We start from the raw sequence: 8717 nt of genomic DNA on the forward strand, positions 1-8717 counted from the left end.
ATTTAGTCAGATGTTCGTTTGTTTAACATTATTACCCAGTTTTGAGTCCATGAATCAAAGGAAATGGGGTTTTAATTAAGGCCTGCAGAATAAGAAGGGCTTGAAAGCAGAACATTTAATTTGCAGAGCACAGTTGCACAATGTGTATTCCTTTGTGGCAAAGCAAGCATGAGAAGTTTCTGCTCCACTCCACCTCTCCCTTCTTGCCCTCATTAAAATGCTGCAGTTTTCTGCTTTTTCCCTCAGTTGTACCAATATAACTTCATGCTGTGATAAATGTTCATCACTGAAATCATCTGGAATATCATTCACTGTCTCTGCAACAGTATTGGTATTTTTTTATTTGCTTCCAGTACAGCACCATGAACACCACACTGTGAAAGCAGCAAATGCTGACCTGGGAAGTGATTTGATCTGCACAAAACCCAGCTCAAGGATCAGTGTCCATAATGTCCCATTGCAATAATAACGTCCTGGTTTGTTCTGGGCTGGCACATGGGCCCAACAAATCAATCCAATATGATCAGCTTGTTCTTTAACAGCACTGTACAAGCCACCACCTCCCAAAAGTTCACACTCGAGTACACTGACTTTGAAAGGGCCAAGACTAAAGCCCACCCAAGTCCATTACCAGGGTGACACTCGTGTGTTAGGACATGTGGGTTGTCTGGTGGCTCACAACTTTTTTTTTTTTGACAGTCTGAGTTTGAAAATCCCAACAAAGTTTTCAGCCATCACAGAAAGATGTGCAGCGTTAATGTCACTGAGGAAAAGTGGCCAGCTCACACCAGAGATTTTGCAGTAGCAGATGTGTCATTCTTGACCTGGGCTCTTACACTGCTACCAAAAAGCACCAAGATTAAAGAATTGGTAAGTGGTGACAAACACAAATGGACTCTAGAAAAGCTGCAGAAGTCCACAGAGAATGAAAAGTTCTCTGCCAACAGCATGTGTCAGGCAGCAGTTGCAGAGCTTTAACCATCTTGCAACAAGTGAAAGGCAGAACCACATTGCTTCATAAGGTGCACTATGCACAGACAGAAGGTAAGAAGTAATCCAAAAAGCATCAGAGTGTTAGAAACAGCTCAAGCAAAAGAGAGTTTGTCGCACTACGATACGAAATAACTCACACACTTACATTAGATGCAAAAGAAGGAAAAGAGGAAACTTTATTTCTGACTTTGCAATATATAGTATTTTAAAAGTGACAGTGGATTGGAGGATGAAATTGCTACTTCTCCAACCACACTGTTCAAACTAGCAGTCTATCAAGTCTCTCTTCTCACAAAGAAGAATGCAAAATAATCATTATATACAGGACAGTGTGTGAGAAACTCTAGTAGAAATATGTAAACATCAGAAGGCATAGAAAACTTTTAAAAGAACTTTAAAACTTTTAAAAGAACAGGGTGACAAGGATTATTGCTTATGAAAAACTAACTGAAAAAGAATCTCATGCTTCTAATTATCTTCATTACTGGATTCAATCCACACTCCTCTTTTCCCTCTCCAAACCAAGGTTTAACATACAGCATCAATTAAAGAATACAGGAGTGAACTATACCCAAAAAAATTTTGCAAGTCATGAATCTTATCTCCAACTGTCTTCATAACAATGGGAAAATACTTTATCACTGCAATAATCCCCTTTTAAAGGAGATTTCTAAAGTGAACAGGCATGATTGAACAGTAACCAGTCTCCGTTTTGTTTCTGTCCTTAATTTAGACACTTTGTTAACAGCTACTTATTGCTGAAGCACAGCAAATTTTGCTTGGTAAGTCATTTTAAAGACTGTTTCTCCGTATCTTAAAAGGTCTGAAACAGAGGTTAGAAAAACCAATAAACTTAAAAGTATGGAAAGTACAGTCACAGAGAAACCTTTTATCAATGCACAGCATTGCAGTGAGACACATCCCAACATGAAAAAGTAATTTGCATGTTTACTGATGCATTGTGGATATTTGTTCAAAGCCTTTAACATAAGCTGTTAGTTACACAGCTGTGATTCATTTAAGTTCTCAAAGTTTTAATTAGTTCTGAGAAAATGTTTTATGTAGAAGACACAAATTGCCATGAAGCAGCAACTTCCCTCTTTCTTCCTGTGACTCAAACCCTCATGGCAAAAGTCCTGCCTGTAAGACTTGGGCCAAGAACACACCAAAACAGAAAGTTGCAGCACCTGCTGTCTTTCAGCACCCTGCAGTTCTTAGCACCCAAACTACTTTACAAAGACAACACACTCATCCACATTTTGTGGATTAACCCAATCTGCAGAGAAATAAAGTCATTTCTTATGGACCAATAGCCATGGGTAACAACTAGGAAAGAAAAACCAGGGGAAAAAAAAACTAGCAGCAAATGTTTTCCAGCTCTCAGAAGAGCACAGCTGCGGCAGTGTGGCAGTGTGGAGGCCAGCAAGATGAGCAGGTGAGCCTGCAAGGGCCCTCTTCAAACCTGTGCCTGCATTTCCAAGAGCGCAGATGGCTGCCAGGTGGGAGCAGAGCAGCTCACATTGACCCACACATCAGCACTGACACTGGGGACAGTGACTGCCCTGGTCAGCACTGACACTGGGGACAGTGACTGCCCTGGTCAGCACTGACACTGGGGTCAGTGACTGCCCTGGTCAGCACTGACACTGGGCACAGGGAGCTCACTGCTCTGGTCAGCACTGACACTGGGCACAGTGACTGCCCTGGTCAGCACTGACACTGGGGACAGTGACTGCCCTGGTCAGCACTGACACTGGGCACAGGGCATTCACTGCCCTGGTCAGCACTGACACTGGGCACAGGGCATTCACTGCCCTGGTCAGCACTGACACTGGGGACAGGGAGCTCACTGCCCTGGTCAGCACTGACACTGGGGACAGTGACTGCCCTGGTCAGCACTGACACTGGGCACAGGGAGCTCACTGCCCTGGTCAGCACTGACACTGGGGACAGGGCATTCACTGCCCTGGTCAGCACTGACACTGGGGACAGTGACTTCCCTGGTCAGCACTGACACTGGGGACAGTGACTTCCCTGGTCAGCACTGACACTGGGGACAGGGAACTCACTGCCCTGGTCAGCACTGACACTGGGCACAGTGACTGCCCTGGTCAGCACTGACACTGGGCACAGTGACTGCCCTGGTCAGCACTGACACTGGGGACAGGGCATTCACTGCCCTGGTCAGCCCTGACACTGGGCACAGGGAGCTCACTGCCCTGGTCAGCACTGACACTGGGCACAGGGAGCTCACTGCTCTGGTCAGCCCTGACACTGGGCACAGGGCATTCACTGCCCTGGTCAGCACTGACACTGGGGACAGTGACTGCCCTGGTCAGCACTGACACTGGGCACAGTGACTGCCCTGGTCAGCACTGACACTGGGCACAGGGAGCTCACTGCTCTGGTCAGCACTGACACTGGGCACAGGGAGCTCACTGCTCTGGTCAGCACTGACACTGGGCACAGGGCATTCACTGCCCTGGTCAGCACTGACACTGGGCACAGGGCATTCACTGCCCTGGTCAGCACTGACACTGGGCACAGGGCATTCACTGCCCTGGTCAGCACTGACACTGGGGACAGGGAGCTCACTGCCCTGGTCAGCACTGACACTGGGCACAGGGAGCTCACTGCCCTGGTCAGCACTGACACTGGGGACAGTGACTGCCCTGGTCAGCACTGACACTGGGGACTGGGAGCTCACTGCCCTGGTCAGCACTGACACTGGGCACAGGGAGCTCACTGCCCTGGTCAGCACTGACACTGGGGACAGTGACTGCCCTGGTCAGCACTGACACTGGGCACATGGAGCTCACTGCCCTGGTCAGCACTGACACTGGGCACAGGGAGCTCACTGCCCTGGTCAGCACTGACACTGGGGACAGTGACTGCCCTGGTCAGCACTGACACTGGGCACAGGGACTGCCCTGGTCAGCACTGACACTGGGGACTGGGAGCTCACTGCCCTGGTCAGCACTGACACTGGGGACAGTGACTGCCCTGGTCAGCACTGACACTGGGCACATGGAGCTCACTGCCCTGGTCAGCACTGACACTGGACACAGGGAGCTCACTGCCCTGGTCAGCACTGACACTGGGCACAGGGCATTCACTGCCCTGGTCAGCACTGACACTGGGCACAGTGACTGCCCTGGTCAGCACTGACACTGGGGACTGGGAGCTCACTGCCCTGGTCAGCACTGACACTGGGCACAGGGAGCTCACTGCTCTGGTCAGCCCTGACACTGGGGACAGTGACTGCCCTGGTCAGCACTGACACTGGGGACAGGGAGCTCACTGCCCTGGTCAGCCCTGACACTGGGCACAGGGCATTCACTGCCCTGGTCAGCACTGACACTGGGCACAGTGACTGCTCTGGTCAGCACTGACACTGGGCACAGGGAGCTCACTGCCCTGGTCAGCACTGACACTGGGCACAGGGAGCTCACTGCCCTGGTCAGCACTGACACTGGGCATAGGGAGTACACTGCTGTTGCCTGCAATCCGACCACCCACTCCCTACATGGCACTGGTTTGGTGTCCCAGCCCAGGGGGTGGCTAAGGCACATCCAATTGGATGGAACTGGACAATTTTCCTGTAGTTCTACAGTAGTCATGGCTTTACCTGCCCTTTTTTTTTGCCTTCCCATTGCCTTCATTTCAGTGACACTCTAAGGGGGATGCTGGAAGCTAACTTCAGCATGTGTGATTTTGATGCCTTAGATTTTAGCTTTTATATTTTTCATATTTTGTGCTGCTTTAGTATGTAATTCTGAGCTTCATATTAAGTGTTAGCAAATTCTCTCCAGGGTAGATAGACAAAACAATCCTTTTCCAGCATGTCCAAGGACAATGGTTACAAGCTCCAGGCCAAAAAAGGATAAACAACAGTGAATTGAAGAGAGAAAACCAAGGAGGATGGAACTTCATAACCTACAGCTATAACTGGACAATTAACTCCAAAATGCAAATGGAGCAGAACTTATAAAAGTAAGAGACCCCGTGACCAGTTGTGCATTTTGTGACCATTTTGGTTCATCTTGGGTGTAGCCCTCGCTGGGCTCTTGTGCTGCCCAAGGTGGATCCATTGAGGCCTTTCAATAAATCCCTACTTTATTCTTTAGGTCTGCCTAGCCTCTGTTCTAGGTCAGCCTTCTCAAGGCATCAGTTTAATGAGATCATACACTTTCTGCAAGCTTCAGCATGTTAATTCTTATTCTGTTATTTTACAAAATTAAGTCATTGGAGTGCATTCTTGTAGCAATTCAGAAAGTGATTTTTCTGCAAATTGCACCTACTACATGAATTAAGTAGAACAAACCACTCTCAAACTTTTAAAAGCCCAACAAGTGTATTTTTGTACCTATGCTTTTAGAATTTTCTACATGATCTTTGACTTTTGAGTAATATCTAATTATTTTTTCTCCATTTGCTTTTGGATTTCTGCTTTTCACTTCCATATCCTGTTTAGGATGAGAGCAGCAGCAGGGAGAAAAATGGCTTGTGTCTTGCTGTCTGTAGCCTGGCAAGAGGGAAACACAGGATCATTTGGCAAAAAAATTGCAATTCTGTAAGGATTTCATTTCTGCATCAAAACAATCAATATCCTGTAAATCTGAATAACTAAGCATCCACATCTTCAGATGCTTCTCAAAGCTAAAATAAACTTATGTGTTCCATCATAACTGTTAGAGATATCTATTGGAATAATTTGTATGTTTTCATATCTTGGATACATAATGATGCTAGAAAGCTCTAAACAGAGGAAGAGCATAACCCACAGGAGTCAGAAAAAGTGAATTATAGGTTTATTTAATAAGTGTCTTTAAAGCTTCATTTGTCTGAAAATGTGTATCATGTCAAGCACAGAAGAAATCATTTATAAACCACGTGCAAGTAGCTGCACCACTCAATGTACCTGTGCCCTCAGTACACAGGGTCAAGGCAGAACTCCACCTTCACCCTCTCTTTTCCCATCCCAATGTAAAGTTTCTTCAGTTTTTCCTGAATCTGTCCCCAACGTGTCTTATTGCCTGTTACTATCAGCTGACAGATGTGTGCCCTCTCAGTGACATCCTATCTATATGTTTTCAGTAAGCCAAACGACCAAAATAGTGAAAGTCTTAAATCAAAGTGAAAGAAAGAGAAAGGATGATGGACTTCACCATTTAGAAAGAAAACCAGAGCAAACTGCACGTGATGCTTCTTTACCACAGCACACCCAAAATCTCACACAACTCATGAAAACCTACCTGAAGGAAATGCCTTTTGTCTAAGCTCTGTTCTCACCACCACTGGTGACAGTGGTGACAGCAAGGTAACCCCTGAGCTAGGGTAAACCAAGCAGCTAAGCACTCAAACATCACCCCTCATCAGCCTTCCCCCCAGCAAAGAAAACCCATCTGGACAAGATCATCTGATCATACTTAACTGATGTTACAGTGCCACTGTGTCTCAAATAAGAGAAAAAAAACTCATTCTGCAACAGTTAAACTACATCATTCTTAAAATCTGAGTACTGCTTGAGCCTTCACAGTCAACTGTGGTTGAGATATTTTAAACAAGCACTGGCTGCTCACAGATTAACCCCTAAATACAGTTAAAGGAATTCAGTAGGGATGCAAAGAGCTGAGCTGGAAAATTTAAGTTACCACTGAGTTACCCAAGCACACAGAGTCTGCAATATCCTTAATTACCTACATCCCTCTGTCATTGCTCTGTCCTGAAGAATCACACCCAAAAAAGGGAACATGGTAAAAAACCACGTTACTGGGCCTCTCAAGTGAAACCAGTATTTTAAGACTTTGCTCTGCTTTATGCAGCTCTTCACATTGCTCTGCTAAAAGCAATATGATGACAATTACTGAATGCCATTGCAGGACTTACAAACTACTGAAGAAAACAGTACAAAATCTACTACAATGTCATGACATATGATGGTGGCTAAACCATTCATGTTTACCAACCAGGATCACACAGATGGTCAATTGCTGAAGTCTGGCTGAGGGGTTGCTTGCTAAGCTGCTCCAACATCTTCACTCAGGATCTTAGGAATAAATGCTAAGAGGTCTCCCTGAACAAAGATCAGGATGATTCTAACTGTTTTGGATGGTTTTGATTATCAAGCCTCAGTAGGAGCTGCATTGCACTATGATCTTCCAGAGAAAAGGTACCATGTATATTTTTAATGCTTCTACTCATGCTCTTTGCCAGCATGTTCTACATCCCATCACTGTACCACCACCATCTCCTGACAGTTATTTGCCTCTGTGGTATGCAATATGTGACTTGGGTACAACACACTGAGGCTTGCAGAGGCCAAAGGAAGAGTAACAAACAATTTTACAGGACACTTTCCCGCTCCATATACTGGAGCAGATTGTATGTGTGGGAATCCTTAAAATCAGAGGGTTTTGGGAAAGCAGCAAAAGGCAGGCCTCAGAAACAGCAGAACTGCAATTAGAGCTAAGCAGTAGACATGAGATTTGTCAGCAGAAAAGTTCTATGAGATGTAGAAAGCAAGGACAAATAAAACAATGGTCTGTGTTAAAGATTGGCTAGAATAATTCCCTAAGCTACAGAAAAGTATATCTAGTGAGATATTAGGAAGTTCTAAGCTCAATAACGGAGCTCTGTGCATTGTATCTGAAGGCTTACAAGCAGGTATTGTATCCGAAATAAAGAAGTATTGTTTTAACCAAAGGTACATGTACTTATAGTGGTTGGACAGAACTACTGTCAGCATGCTTTTGCTTTGTGTGATTGGTCCAAAAAGTTTTAAAGTGAATTGTAACACTGAGTTCTTCAGCTGCTACCAAGGACGTGAGCTGCTGGCATCTTCCCATTGTCATAACCATGTAATGAGACTGATGCTGGAAAATAAAACAGCTCGAGACGTTCCTCAGCAGTCCCATCCTGTTCATGATTTGTACATAGACCCATGGCCAGCGTTAGTGTGCGTACAGCACAGCAGTGGAAGGTTCAGAGTATCCCGAATTCCCCCTAAGAACTGATGCTGCAGCGCCAGCCATCCTCCACTCTGAGTCTCACTCCGTGGAGCAGGAAGCAGTTTTCTTTCCCCATCACTGCAGTCCTGGCCAGGAGACCCAAGTGACAGATCACTCGGGCCGGCCCTGCTGATGGATTGGCTCCATGGAAGGCGCTGGCACAGCCCCGTCAGGGAAGCGCCTCGCTGCCGCAGGAGCAGTGCGTGGAGCCCGAGCGCCATCAGCCGGAGCTGCGCTGCCCCTTCCTCCGCACCCACTCCACCGAGCACTGCATTCTGGCCCTTCAGCAGCAGCACAGGCTTTACATTGGTACACACTTCATGTCATTTCGTCCAGAATCAAAAAAAAAAAAAAAAAAAAAAAGGAATTTTCTCAGAATTATTTTTACCACTATTTCCCCTTCTTTCCAGTATCAGTTCCGTTAATTCTCCCTTTTCCCTAAATCTCACAGAAAGGGATTTTCAAAAGCCCTACATCTTCAAGTGAGTTCTGGAAAAATCCCTCATCCAAAAAGACACAAATAAATCCCTAACCTGCTTTGCTATTGCAGTGAGAAAGATAAGCATAAATCCAGCTATAACTCCAATTCAGTCTTTTTACAAGCTAAAAAGTCTATTGAAAAGGAAGATTGATGGCTGCTTTACTGCACATTACTGGTACTATTAATTTAAGAGATTTCTTAAGTGTTAAGTTAGATAATCCTGCTGGTGAAGG

Source organism: Anomalospiza imberbis, chromosome 20 (assembly GCF_031753505.1).
Source record: "Anomalospiza imberbis isolate Cuckoo-Finch-1a 21T00152 chromosome 20, ASM3175350v1, whole genome shotgun sequence".
NCBI lineage: Eukaryota > Metazoa > Chordata > Aves > Passeriformes > Viduidae > Anomalospiza > Anomalospiza imberbis.